This window comes from Parus major, chromosome 15 (assembly GCF_001522545.3).
Source record: "Parus major isolate Abel chromosome 15, Parus_major1.1, whole genome shotgun sequence".
Taxonomy (NCBI): domain Eukaryota; kingdom Metazoa; phylum Chordata; class Aves; order Passeriformes; family Paridae; genus Parus; species Parus major.
Window position 1 is genome coordinate 825,221 of NC_031784.1, and position 13,777 is coordinate 838,997.

General features: G+C 46.7%; 1 protein-coding gene across 1 annotated transcript in view; it reads left to right on the forward strand.

Annotated features, from left to right (window-relative positions):
- TMEM132D (transmembrane protein 132D) overlaps positions 1-13,777 on the forward strand; it is a 185,485-nt gene that overhangs the window by 139,053 nt on the left and 32,655 nt on the right. The window lies entirely within an intron of this gene.

Here is a 13,777-nt window from a genome sequence, read left to right on the forward strand (position 1 = left end):
AAGATCCCCGTGGTGCTGGAGAGAGGTGAGGACAGAGAAGTTTCCCTGTCACATCCTGCAGGCCTGATGTGGGGTCCCTGTCACCACAAAGCCCCAGTGACACTCAGCACAGCCCTGCCTCTCCCACACCCCCTCCTGCTCAATGGATTAGGTTTTGGATAATGAGGCATGATCTAGCCCAAGTATTTAGCATAATGGAAGAACAATAAATCATTCTGGAGCTGTCAGCATAAGATTTGGATGCTTTACATTACATAAATAAACAGTGCCTCATTACAGGCAGGAGTTTGTGTGAAATAAGGAGGCAGGAATTGTATTACTTTGTTTCCAATGGGTGATAATTATTTTAAACCATTGGAGTGGATAGGTTGTAATTCATTTGTACCTCCCTTTTGTCTGCTGCTGAGGAAGACTTGAGGAATTGCTGTGCTTGTAAGCAGTGCTGTGTGTCTGGCACTGATAAATGTATCAAACCCCAGCATGGCTTTATCTGGGAAACAGATTTTGATAGCTTGCTAGGATTTAGGTCATTGGATAATTCAGTGCAAACTGCAAATCTTAATGCTATTGACAGAAGACAGAGCACAAATAGGCAGCACTTTCTATAAATCCCAGACCTGTAAGTAGCTCTTCTTTCACAGATTTATGGTAAATGTCCTTGAAAGCTGTTCAGGAAAATGAGCTCGCTGCCTCTGGATTGACAGGTTGGCTTTTCAGATTCATGGCACCCATGTCTGCCCTGCAAGATGTGTTGTAACAGATCTGCTTTATCATGGGACGTGGATCTGTGCAGAATACAGACTTTGTAGGATAGACAAACTTCCTGGGATGCAGATCTGACATCCTCCAGTGCACAGGGAGAACTCTGAAATCACTGGGGCCACATGGCTGCCAGCCTCATTTATCTGGGACTGCAGGAAACTCCTCCTGCTCTGCTTTTTCAATGTTAAAATTCTAAACCCAGAGACTGAGATACTGGGACACCCAGGAGCGTGGTTGGTGTGGAGGAAAGCAGGCAGAGGAACTTTGAACATCTAAAGGAAGGGTAACACTAGGTGAAAAGGTTCACAATTTTCTGATACATTATTTGGGTTTATTTAACTCTAATGAAAACAGCCCCCCAAAACAACAATAAACTATCCTTCAAGCACAGAAGAAGCCGGGTGTGTCTGTGTGAACAATGACTTTGAGTCTTTCTTTCAGAGGCTGGTCATCTCCCTGCTAGGAATAAATCTGACATGACATGTATGATTACAAAGTTCCTTTTTTTTTCAAAACTTCACATCTAGCCTAGCATGGAACGCTGTGTGACAACAGTGAAGTGACATATGTCACACCTCAAGGAGAGTGGTGACAGACCCTGGGCTCAGCCTGAGCTGAATCCCTCTTTCTGATGTGCTTCAGCTCCCTTAATCCAGCTGTGGAACACAGAGGGGAAAAAGCCTTTGCCAACCTCAGCACCTTCTCTGGGAGCTGTAAACATTCCCAGCATGGATGTGGTGTGTCCTGTCACTGAAACATCCCTGGGGCTTTAGTGTCACTCCAGTGAAAGAAGGGAATGAGTTGGCTTTCCCTGCGAGCCCGGGGTTTGCAGAGCTGTGCTCCCACCTCAGCAGAGAGGGGAATTAAAACTCCCTTGGGGTGCATTAGCACAGCACTGCTCCCTTTCAGCAGTAACTTTGTCTTCAGGCCCAGCGGTTACACATCTGTAACTGCTGGAATTGCTGAAATATTTTGACAGATGGAGAAATCTGGGGGTATAAGTATTGGTATTAAGCATTTGTCAGATTTAAAATTGATTAACGCCTGTTTTCTGCTTTTTCTGCGATGGTGGAAGTTTCCTGATGTGAGATGCATGTTTCAGAACTGCTCACTTCCCAGGAAAAATCAGAATAAGATTAGCAGGCATGCAGTGTGTACATTATCTGTGATAGCTGTGCTCCCCGTGATCAAAGGCAGAACTTTTCAATATGCACTTGCACAGTATCACGATCAAGAGCTGGCAAGAATAATCTCATCAGATCTGAGTAGGCAGGGTGATAACAAGTTGTTTATGGAAATTAATAGTGTGAGTGTAAATTTTTAAGATTTTCCCATGAGTGTGCTTGACCTTTTCTTCTTCAAACGCTGTCATTTCATTTTCTGAGATTCTTCAGTTCTTCATCACTTACTTAGAGCCTGAAGGCAGAGTTCAGGTGTCACCTCTTGGCCAGGTGTAACTATGGTAACAAGGCAGGAATCAAGGCTTGTGCTCTTCAATGCACATTTTGCCTGGGGTTAATAATGACCCCAATACTGGCAGCATTTACTATCCCCAAGCAATTACAGAAGGAACTGAAAGAAAATGAATGAGGATATTGATATTGATAATTCTGGGCATTAAAGACCAGCTGGGAAGGAAATGAAGGTTCTGTGCTGGTTGGGGAAAGCAGAAGATCAGAGATGGACAGACATGGCCTGGCCCCTTTTCCCTGCTCCCACCTCAGCCCCTTCAGCTGGAAGGTGCTGGGAGAGGGACACGTGCTGGGCTGGTGAGCACTGGAGAGAGCACCTCAGTTCCCAGGTGTCCTTCCCAGTTCTCCAGGTAAAGCTTTAGGTCAGGAGTGCCCACCCCGTCCTGGCTGATGGCTCAGCACTCAGCAGACCCCGAGCTGAGCCATTTCAGCTGCCCCAGCACAAAAGGGACCCCCAATGTTGTTGAGTGTCTGTGGGCTCAGCAGGACCCAGGGGAGCTGGGGGTGGCAGAGGGGCTGGGGCAGCCAGGTTTGGTTCCTCTGGTGTTCCTGCTCCACAGCCCCAACACGAGGCTCTGATGCTGCTGCAGCTTCTGCAGGGTCAGGGCTCCCTCCCTCCCTCCCTCCCAGCTTGGCTCTCATTTCTCCTTTTCCCAGCAGGATTCACATCTTCTTGGCTCAGTCACAGGGGTTTCATCCCTCCATCCAGGGCTGCTTTGAGCAGCTCTGCCTGTGAGGAGCTCGGATGTGCTGCCCTGGAGCTGGCCCAGAGCTGTCACCAGTGTGAGGAGACTCCAAATGCTTTTCCCTGGTATTTAATGAGCTCTGGATGTTCTCAGCTCATTGCCACGAGCTCCTGACACCGCTCTGTGTGTTTGCTGTGGCCAGGGCAGGGGCTGAGCAGAGCACCTGGGCCTGAAGCTGTGCTCCAGCAGCCAGAAATGCCTGCTCTGCCTCACCAGCCACGTGTGGCCTGCTGATGAATATGGATTAAATTGTGTATTACCTCTCTGATTGCAATTTCTGCTCCTCCTCGTGAAATGGTTCGTCTGCTTTGTGTTATCAATGGGAATGCTTTGAAAATTGCTTTGGTGCTGAGGAGAGCAGGAGGAAAACATTGCTTCATGGTGAGCATTTTGAAAGAGTGTTTATACCCAGAGCATCAAATTAATTTCCCCAAAGAACAGGTTGAGCTGATCAAAACCAAAAATGATCATTGGTTTTGCACATGGTTGAATACAAATAATTTCATTTCAAAAAGTCTGTTAAATGCAGCAGCTCATGGTCATTTCCATATTTCCTCAAGCACAAGATAATTATTTTCTTAGACTCCATTTTCTTGGTGTGAGCCATGGAATGAGCTTTTCTCCTCCTGTGCTCTGGGATGCAGGCAGGTGTGACCCTGTGGCTGGGCAGAGTCAGGGCACAGCCCTGATGTTCCTGAGCTCAGTTCCTTGGGGTTCCTGCCAGGGGAGCTGCAGCAGCAGCACATCATTCCTGTCTTTGCATTTTTCATGTCTCTCTGCAAAGCTTTTGATTCTCAGTTGAACTCCGCTGAGAATCCTAATGGAAAATAGTTGAAAGCTTTAAAATATCTAGAAATTCTGCCAGATCTTTGTAGGTTCTCAGAAATCCTTTAGCATTTGTGAGAATTGACAATCAGCAGCACTCACATACTTAGTTTTTAATACATATATATTTATATTTAATTTATATGTATATCTAATACATATATATTTATATTTTTTATATGTTCCTCATCACAGTAGTGAGTGAATTGCATTACAGCTGTCCAGTGCCCTGCAGGCTGGAGGATTCTGATCTTTTGTTAAGCACAGAGAAGCTTAGTCAGGGCTCAGAGCTGTTCTCCAGCCCTTTCAGGGTGTTTGAGGCTGGAGCAGGAGTCAGTGTCGAGGTCAGCTCTCCTTCCTCTCCGAGTCCTTTGGTAATTGCTGCCCTATTCCTTAAACTTGTTCTGAACCTCATCTCTGAGAGGGCAGGGGTCACAAACAGCAAAATGGACTGAGAAATGCCAGGATGTGACTTGGATTACAAAAGTCTGAATTTGTCCTCCCTAAAACCAAAGGTATTTAATAGAAGAAGGGGAGAAGGCCTTCAGTGAAAAGCTGCTCTTCTGAAGGGTTTAACGAGGAGGATGGAAAAGCTCCCAAAGGAGGGAGAGCTGATGCAACAACCACAAGAGATGAGCTTGCAGTTTGATTTGCTCTGCACAGCTGCATTGAGCTGACAGGTCAAACAGGCCAGTGCCAAATACTCTAAGAATAACCTTTGTAAAAACATTAGATAGAGCAAAAACAAACTGTTTAATTTGCTTATGGGAGCTTTGCCAATCACCTCCATTAAGCCAGGCACTACCTGGAGGTTGTGTCTCTTTCTGAGCCCACACATGGACCTGCCAAAAAGACTGACACAAACCTCTCTCCATGGCTAAATGGGAATGTAATTACGAGGAATTACAAAGGGCATTCTCAAAGCAAGGACCAGATTCTGATGTGAATGGTTCAAGTGTGACACCCAAACCCAGAGTCTGAATTTCAAGGATCACTGGAATTGCTCAGCAGGCAATTCCCAGGCAGCTCACTTTTATTGGATTTTAATGGAGTAAATTCACTTAATTACATCTGTAAAGAAGAATTTAGGTGAGTAAAGGCGCCCAGGTTTGAAAATGTTGTGCTTTGACTTTTTGTGCAGCCTGGGATAGTGGGAGGGGTCCCTGCCCATGGCAGGGGGTGAATTTGGGGCCCCTTCCAAGCCAAACCAGCCTGGGATTCTGGGATGAGGGGAGGAGAGAGCAGTGCTGTAAGGAACGGGGGTACTTGGCAGACAGCAGTGCTCAGGATACCAGAAACAGTATTTTCCTAGATAATTATGTAGAATAAATAAGGCTCGTACAGAATCTGTTCACACAGTTGTGGAAAAGCAGATTTTAATTTCTCAGCATAGAGTTTAATGTGAGCAGAATCCCTAAACAGAGAGTTGACATTGTTAACAAAGGTAATATTAGATTTGAATGAGAAACTTTGTATGGTTAATTAAAAATCAAAGGCACAGTTATAACAGAAGTAATTATCCAGGAGTATTAAATCAGTTGCAAGTCCGAGCCCATAAAAGAATTAATCAGGAATAATTTAATATTTGATATTGAGGGCTTATATTTTCCACTAATGCCAAAATCCATTCCATTAACCAGTACAATTCTTCAAGTCTGTCTGCAGAGAGGGTCCCTAAAAGCAGGGCAGCAGAGGAGCAGCTCGCTGGGAAGAAGCTGTAATTCCTCTCTGGCAGTGCAGCTCCAGGGAGGACAATCCCTGTGCCCAGGCCAGGCATTGTCCTGTGTCCCCAGCAGGGCTGGGAGCAGCAATGATGGAATGATGTGAGAGAGAAGGAAGCTGCATCCCAGCTGTGCAGGTTTTGTCATCTAGGGGTGGGATCCAGTTCTTTCTGCCATTAATTAGTTTGATTTCCCTTTAAACTGCAATGGAGATCAATCCATGTAAACATTCCCATTTTCTGTAGCCATGGATTTCCTGATGCAGCGACATTGTTTGGAAAAACACAGTCTTGTCTTTGTTTTGAGCCCAGCCAGCTGATAATTTTCCCTTTTCACTTGTGATGGAAGACCTTGAATCTCTGCTGGTGGTTGTGTTTCACCAGGCCCCTGATCCTCCTGGGAATTCCTCTTGTAGCCTCTCTCACTCACTGCTTTTTTCTTGCCTCACTTTCTGGCCTGTTGTCCTGGACATGCCCAGGAAATAATCCAGGCAGGTTAGAAGAGGAAATCAGAAGGGATGATTTGCTTTTTGTGACGAGGGAGTTGGAATGCTGGGGGCCTTGGGGAAATTCCTGAAGTGGGAAGCAGGAAGACACAAAACCAGCACTGAGTGATGGGGAGATTGTGATCAGCCTCTCTGAGTCACTGCTCAGCTCAAGCTGGGTCTCACTGGAGTCAGAGCCACCCCAGGTTCTGTGAAACTCATTTTGGAGAAGGGGCAAAGCTCTCCTTTGCCAAGGTAGCTCAGGAGCTTGGTACAGACCTTGGCTGCAGGGCCTCGAGCTTGCAGTAAATTCTGAACCAACAGGAAAACCTGACCAAATAAAAGCAGAAGTCAGATTATGTTTGTCTGATGTGTCTGGCAGTATCTTACAGAAGCATTTATTATTGCCATTTAAAGACTTTGGTCTTCCTTTTGAACCCAATAAACAAGCTTGTCACACAGCAGTCCCATTTGTCAGCTGGCTTTGCCAGAGCTGTGTCTGGGCAGGCTGGAGCAGGGAGATGGATGGGCACAGCAGGGCCACTGAGGCACTTATTGATCACAGCAAGTGCTTTATCAACTATCAATGAAAGGCTCCTCACCTTCCCCTTCCTTCCTAACTGTAAACTCAGCCCCACATTGCTCACCTGGGAAAAAAACATTCCTCAAGCAGGTATTTCTTAACTTCCAGAATTCTCAATAAACCCCAGAAGACCCTGAGGTGCTCCCAGCTGGGTTTGTTTCAGCTGGTGGGCTCTGTAAAAGCAGCTGAGGTGTGGCTGAGCTGGTCCCTGCTGGGTTCTGTCCTTGGAACAGCCTCCCCTGCAGCACCCAGCAGCAATTCTGCATTTGTCAGGGGCAGTGCTGCAGCCTGGAGCTGCTCAGCTCACACCATGCAGTCAGCAGTCCTGGACACAGGCCTTTACCCACAGGCCTTTCTCCTCATCTTTTAAATGAGAAGAAGCTGGAGGAAGAGAATGGAACTGTTCCTCTTGCACTGACATCAGAATTATTGGGTGTACAGATCTCTGCATACACCAGATTAGCAAAATACTTCAAATGTCCTGGGTACAAAATGCGTAATTTGATGTCAAATCCAGATTTATTTCCTTGAGGACATTGGGCTGATGCCAACACAAGTTCTCTACCAATCGTTCCAGAAGGATTAGACATAAAACAACAGTCACAGAACACACAACAGGGTCTTAAAGGCATTGAATCTGAAGCAAGCATGTTCCCCAGGACATTACTACAAGACTCTTCATGTCTTTTTTCTAATGGCTTTTTGGATTCTCTGCTTTCAGCCTGCCACAAGCAGCTTTACAAGTGTCCAACCTCTCTTTTTCTCTGTTATTATTTTTTTTTTCCTATTGTAAAGCATCTGTCTGTCAAACTTCTTCTTAAGTTTATTGCTAACAGCTCTGTGGTGCTGTTAGGGATTTTATTTCCCAATTGGTGTTACTTTTTAACTACTCATGTAAATCTGGATCAGTTCAGATTCATGCAGAAAAAACAATTTGTCACAAATCTACAAGGCTAAGTGATCAAAGCAGAGCTTGCAGGCTCACTGCTTTCTCAGCCTCCTTCTGGACCGGGAAATATTTGATCTTCATTCAGATTCTTTTGCCCTTTCCCAGAGCCTTTATCAGGGGAGTCAAGAGTTGGGTCATACCTTGGCACATCTGCCAAATCAGCAAAGATTTGCACCCATTTATGTCCTGGCAGTTGTCACTGGCCCATCACACAGCAAAAGCTCAAAGCAAGTTGTGCTGCTGAAGTCCAGGCACAAAACCACCTCTGAGAGCCTGGAATTTGTAACTAGGGGCATAGTTAGAAATAAACCCTTGGTTGCTGTGTTCCATTAAAAAATAATAAATTTCTGCCCAAGACCAAATGCAAAGAGCTGAAGTTTTTGGCTCCTCAGGTGCAGGGATGGCAGTGTTAGGACCAAGGTACAGGAGATAAATGGTTTTTGTGCCTAGAAATGGGGTGTGGATCCCCTCTCAGCACAGCAGTGATGGGTTTAGCCACAGTGGCAGGAGGCTGAAGCCTTCCTTGTCCTTGGGCTCTTTCTAAGGACGTGTGTGACCCAAATCCTGTCCTGGCCACCACGGTGTCCTCCCCAAGGTCATGCTCACATGTCTCAGAGCAGACTTTGGCCCCATTTGCCATATGGGAGCTGGAACATCATCTTTCTCCCGAATGTGCCCTTTGTTTATTGTTGTGTTTCTGTTTAAAGCTCAGCTGAGGAGCTAATTACGAAGCAGCAGAGCCCGCTGGCTGCAGGCTGCCCTGCTGCTCTGCCCTCAGCCTGCTCATGAATGAATTGTTGGCTTGCAGGCAGCTTTCCAGGGCCCTGGGATGGTCCCAATTTAGCTCAGGCTGCTTCTTGCCTGACATTCCTAAATATGAATGTGCTACACAAACTGCCAGGCCAGTCTGGAGGGGAATTTGGAACAGTTCAGTCACTTCTCCTCTGCACAGTGACCTGCAGAACACGAGTTCTCTTTTCCTTAGGACCCTTTTTGTTCTCTTTGGAAAGGTGAAGAGCTGGTTTGGTCCTTGCTCTGTGGCTCTGCCACAGGAGTTTGCAGTGCCCACATTTGGGCAGATTTCATCCTCACCAATCTCCTGTTTTCTCATGGTCACTGATCATTTTCTCCTTGTCTTGCCACCACGTTTGGGACGTGTTCAGTGCTGCAGGATTTTCCATGTGCAGCAGGGAAATGGCACAGCAGAGCTCCAGGGGCTTGGGCAGCTCATAACCTCACTGCTTCCCAGCTTTCCCCTCTGGAAAGGAGCAGCAGCAGAACTTCTGAAGTGATGGGAAAATCACATCAGAGTTGATAAATGTGTTGATAAATCCATTTCTTCATCTTAGAGGTCTCTTTCAACCTTTATGGCTCTGTGTGCACCTTGATTTTCCTGCTTTACTAATGGCTCTTCTTAACCCCAGGGAGCTGAACAAAGCTCGGGGAGATGGCAGGAGAGAGCAAACGTGGCTGCTGGAGATCTGCAGCATCCTGCACTCGCTGACAATTGTAAAGAGGGCTGGAAAGCAGCTCTGCAGGTGTCACAGGGAAAATCAGGATGTGCTGAGCTGGCTTTGGGGCATTAAAAGCTGGGAAAATGCTGGGAGATCATGGAGCAGCTTGGCAGGAGGGGGCAGGACGAGGAGGCAGTGAAATCCTCCCCAAATACATTTGTTTGTTGATTTCAAGAGCAGACTTGTTGATTATCAGCTAAAGCAGCTTGTCTAGAGACCAGGATCAAGTATGCACACACAGCTTGGTGGAGTTACAGTTTGGGGCCTGTGAATTAATTAGCAATTTCTCTGAAGAAGCACAGCCTGACAGCTCTGAGGCCTCCTGGGTGTGACTTTGATAAGCAGGGGAGGTACCTGACAGCTCCCTGGGACCGTGGTAGCCTACTTAGCACTGCAAACCTCCCAAACAGCAAAGGACGGCCCCCCAGAAGGATGCTAACACATCCTAAATGTTACACATCAAAGGGACTTTGTCGTTTTAAACCTGAGACAAATTCAATTTACATTGCCTCTACAGCTAGGAAGAAGTGAGTTCCCAAGGGAGGGTTTGATTCCCCAGCTCTCAGGGGTGAAGGACACCCAGGGCAGCCAGGTGGCCTCACTGGTCCCAGTCTGTGCTGAGCACTGGTCCCAGTCTGTGCTGAGCACTGGTCCCAGTCTGTGCTGAGCAGCTCAGTGCCCTCCCCAGTCTGTGCTGTGTGCTCCAGAAACACAGGAACCCCCACTTTGAAGTTTACTGCTGCTTGGGAGAGTCGCTCCTGGGGACCCAAAACCCTTGGGTGTCTTTATCCCAGAGCTGTAATAGCAGGGAGCCCCAATTCCAGGGAGCCCCAATTCCAGTGATCCCCAATTCCAGTGATCCCCAATTCCAGTGATCCCCAATTCCAGGGATCCTTAATTCCAGTGATCCCCAATTCCAGGGATCCCCAATTCCAGTGATCCCCAATTCCAGGGATCCCCAATTCCAGTGATCCCCAATTCCAGGGTTCCCCAATTCCAGGGTTCCCCAATTCCAGGGTTCCCCAATTCCAGGGATCCCCAATTCCAGGGATCCCCAACAGAGAAGGGAGGCAGCAGCCCTCCCCAGGGCTTGGCTCTCACATTTGCTGTGTTTGCCCTGCCAGGGAGCTGCTGCCTGTTGTTGGCTGCTTCACAGCCTGAGCTGGGCTCTGAGCTGGGCTCTGAGCTGGGCTCTGAGCTGGGCTGGACACTGCACAAACACAAAACAAATCAAAGATCCCCGTTTTGAGCCATTCCAGCTCAGCCACACGACACACACAGAGGGAAGGAGAAGGGACACAACAGGCAAATGTGTTTTTCTCTCCCTGGGAGGGACATGATTTATTTCCTGGCTTTTTCCATCACTTAAAGATGTGGAATTGCATCCTGCAATCGTAGGCAGTGTCCACAGCGGGGATTGCCTGTCCTCACTGCACACCCAGGAGAAACAAGGAATCCCCAGCCTGGGCAGCAGCTGCTCCATGGGGCAGCTACAGCAGCATTTCCCTGCTGAGATGCATTTCCTTCCTTCTGGGGCTTTTTGCTGCACATCACAGGCTGTGTAACGAGAAGCCTCTCACTGCTGGTCATCTCCTAATGATCCCCCTTTTCCTTTGCACCACCTGCCTGTCATTCTGCTCCTTCTCTCCCCATTTCCCACACCCAGCACTGTCTCACATCTTCAGCTTTTCTTCCCCACCCCCTGCTCCAGCCTCACTGATAGATTCTATCTACACCGAGATGAAAGTTCGTTAGGGAGAATATCAAATAGCTTAAAGGCTTTGCAAAAGTTAAGTCTGAGATGAAACATAATGAGGTATTTTTGCTGCATGCCTCGTGTGTGACAGTAGGAGGGGCAGACAGGCTCTGATTATCCCGTGTTGTTTTTTCCCTGCAGCACAGCCCAGCCATTGGCTGCTCTTTGTTTTTTAACTGGAAAATTGTGATTGCTGGGCTTTGTGTGTGTTTGGGGTTTTGTTCCACTGCTCGTCCTTGCCACATCTGCTCCCTGCATTGATTCTGCCCCCGACAGGAGACAGAGCGTGGCTGGAGGTGTCACCCCCACCACATGGACAGAAATTATTCAAGGAATCACAGGCTGAGGAGGAAAGGGTGAAAAATATATTGAAGCATTGATTCTGCCACCCACTCCTTTCTAAACAATGGTTCACAATCACATTTTACCCTTCAAAAAATTCCATTTTCTCCTCTCCAGGAGCTGTGGGGAAGAGTGGGAGTCAGCAGGTGGATCTGTCCAGAGAAACGTGCACTTGGATTTCTGTGGCTGCTCCTTTTTAACCCTGTGTCGCTCTGGGGCTCTCCTGCCTGTACTGGGGAAAAGGAAACTGATTAAGTAGCAAGTGCTTGAATGAAATGTGATTAATTTTCTTATAATATCCCCCTCCTCTCTATTCCCAGAGACTTCAGGTTTCATTCTGCGTGATGAAAGGTGCTCACATTAAACCAAACATTTAACCTTGAAGTTCATGTCGGTCTTTTCACATTTTCTCATTTGGGTTTCACCATCATTTCCCATACTTGCAGTATTTCAACTTGTACTTTCAACTCTTCTGTTTATGTTAAAGGGCTCACAAATTAATTTGGGTTATTTCTGGCCACTGCTCCTTTATTCCTATATTTGGGACACAGAAGAATTGCAGCTGATTTTTCAGTAATTTTTCCAGTGCATCCTAAAGAATCTGGAAACAGCAAGGGAAATAAGGAAATCTGAATTATATTTTATATTTTTCAAGCTGTTTGCAAGCTCAGAGCTGACAATAATGTACTACAGGCGAGGAAATGTGCTTTGGAGCAGTTTTGGTTTCTCTGCAGCACCTTGTATCTGGCCCCAGCAGCTGCCTCTAAAACTTGTACTTCAGCTGCCATAATCTTATCATTAAAGGTGGATTTAGGTTTTAAGAGGCGATGAACAAACCCTTTTTCCTTGCAGCCAGGGCTGGGAGATGACTCTGCATTTCAGGTGCAAGCTCAGCTTTACTCCAGCTCAGAACTAATCCCCAATAACCGAGGCTTGGTGCCCCGGACCTGCAGCAGCTCCTGTGGGGGGATGCAGCTCTTGGCTTTTTTGTTCAGCTGCTGCTCCCTGACTTCCCAAATCCCCTCTCTGTGGCCGGTTTTGTTTCCTACCCTTGCAGTGGAAACAGGAGAAATAAAGCTGAGTTTGACCACATCCATGAGAATGTCAAGCATTTAGACTTTATTGGTTTAGAAGCTTACTAAATTTAAACAGAAGCATTAACATGGCCTTAGGCTCTCTTGACAGTTATAAACTCTTCCTTGGGGGGATTTCTGTAATGCTTTCTAATCAGCTTAAGGAGTTAATTAAACAGCTGTCACTTAGCTGCTTAATTCTGAGACTTGATGCTAAATAAGATTTGAAATTAGTTATGCACGACTGAGGCGTGGATCCTCTGATATGAGCAGGATGGCTGAACAGGAGGCAAATCCAGCTCTTCTTTAACTAAAGAGTGGAAAGATTCAAGGTGGGGCCCTGGATTAATGCTCTACATGCTGATTAGTAGAAAATACATGAGAAAGAAGAAAATAGAGAATGCTAAGGAATGGCAAAGGGGAGGGATTTGCAGGCAGCTTTTCATTCTTTGTGGCGTGCTCTGGACTTCAGGAGAGTGCAGGGATCAGTTTATTCTCCTCCTGATTGCCCTCTGGACATAACCCAAAAGCCAAAATACCTCTTGAAACCCAAGAGGAACGCTCTTGGTTTTTGAAATTAGAACTTTAAGCCTGTAAAGATACATTCCACTTCTCTAATGAAGAATGTCTCTGGAGATCTGCTGTGCTTCTAGAGCAGAATTATGGTGCCATGGGGAGTTTTGAGTCTTCTTTTCCCTGTGTACTGCAGAAGGATGAGCACTTCTAAGGATGGAGTGGCTGGGATGATGCAGGAGAGGAGCAGGGATGCATTTTCTGGTGGCTCAGGCAGGGTGGAGGTGCTTTGGGAGGGCTCAGCAGCGTTTACAGACGGGCTCAGAGCACACTCAGGGGCTCAGGGGGGATCTCTCTGTCCTGAACTGAGAGGGGAATTCAGCTGCAGCCAGCTCAGAGCCAAGCAGGAGTTGGCCATGCTTTTATTTCTTTACACACACACAACCACTGGGAAATTCTGTGTATGCACACACAGCTGGGGGCAGAAACAGAAATTCAGACAGATTTATAAAGATATTGTTAAGGTCCTTTTTTTTTCACCCTAGGAAAGATAAGGCAAAAGATGTCTGAAGGGAAATTAAATTTCAGGGAAGCTACCTATTAAAACTGAAAAAAACTAATAGGTATTCACTTCTGCATTTCAACTTAAATTGACGCTTCCTGTGTACATCCTCTGAACACGTTCCTGCTGGAGGGCTTAATATGCTCACTTATTTAATATGAATCTCTTCAGTAGGCAAAGAACACTCACTCCAGCATCTTCTTTAAAGTATTACTACTTATTTACCATGGTAGCGATTTCAGAATAAAGATTACCTGCTTTTCCAGTTCTAATGCATGAAGAGCCATGTTTTGCTCTGATTATTTCATTTGATTATTGGAGGGGCTCGGTGTAAGTAAGAGAATCAAGTAAGCACACTGCTTGGGCTGGAGATGTCCCTGCTGTCACACCCAGGCTGGAGATGTCCCTGCTGTCACAGCCAGGCTGGAGATGTCCCTGCTGTCACAGCCAGGCTGGAGATGTCCCTGCTGTCACA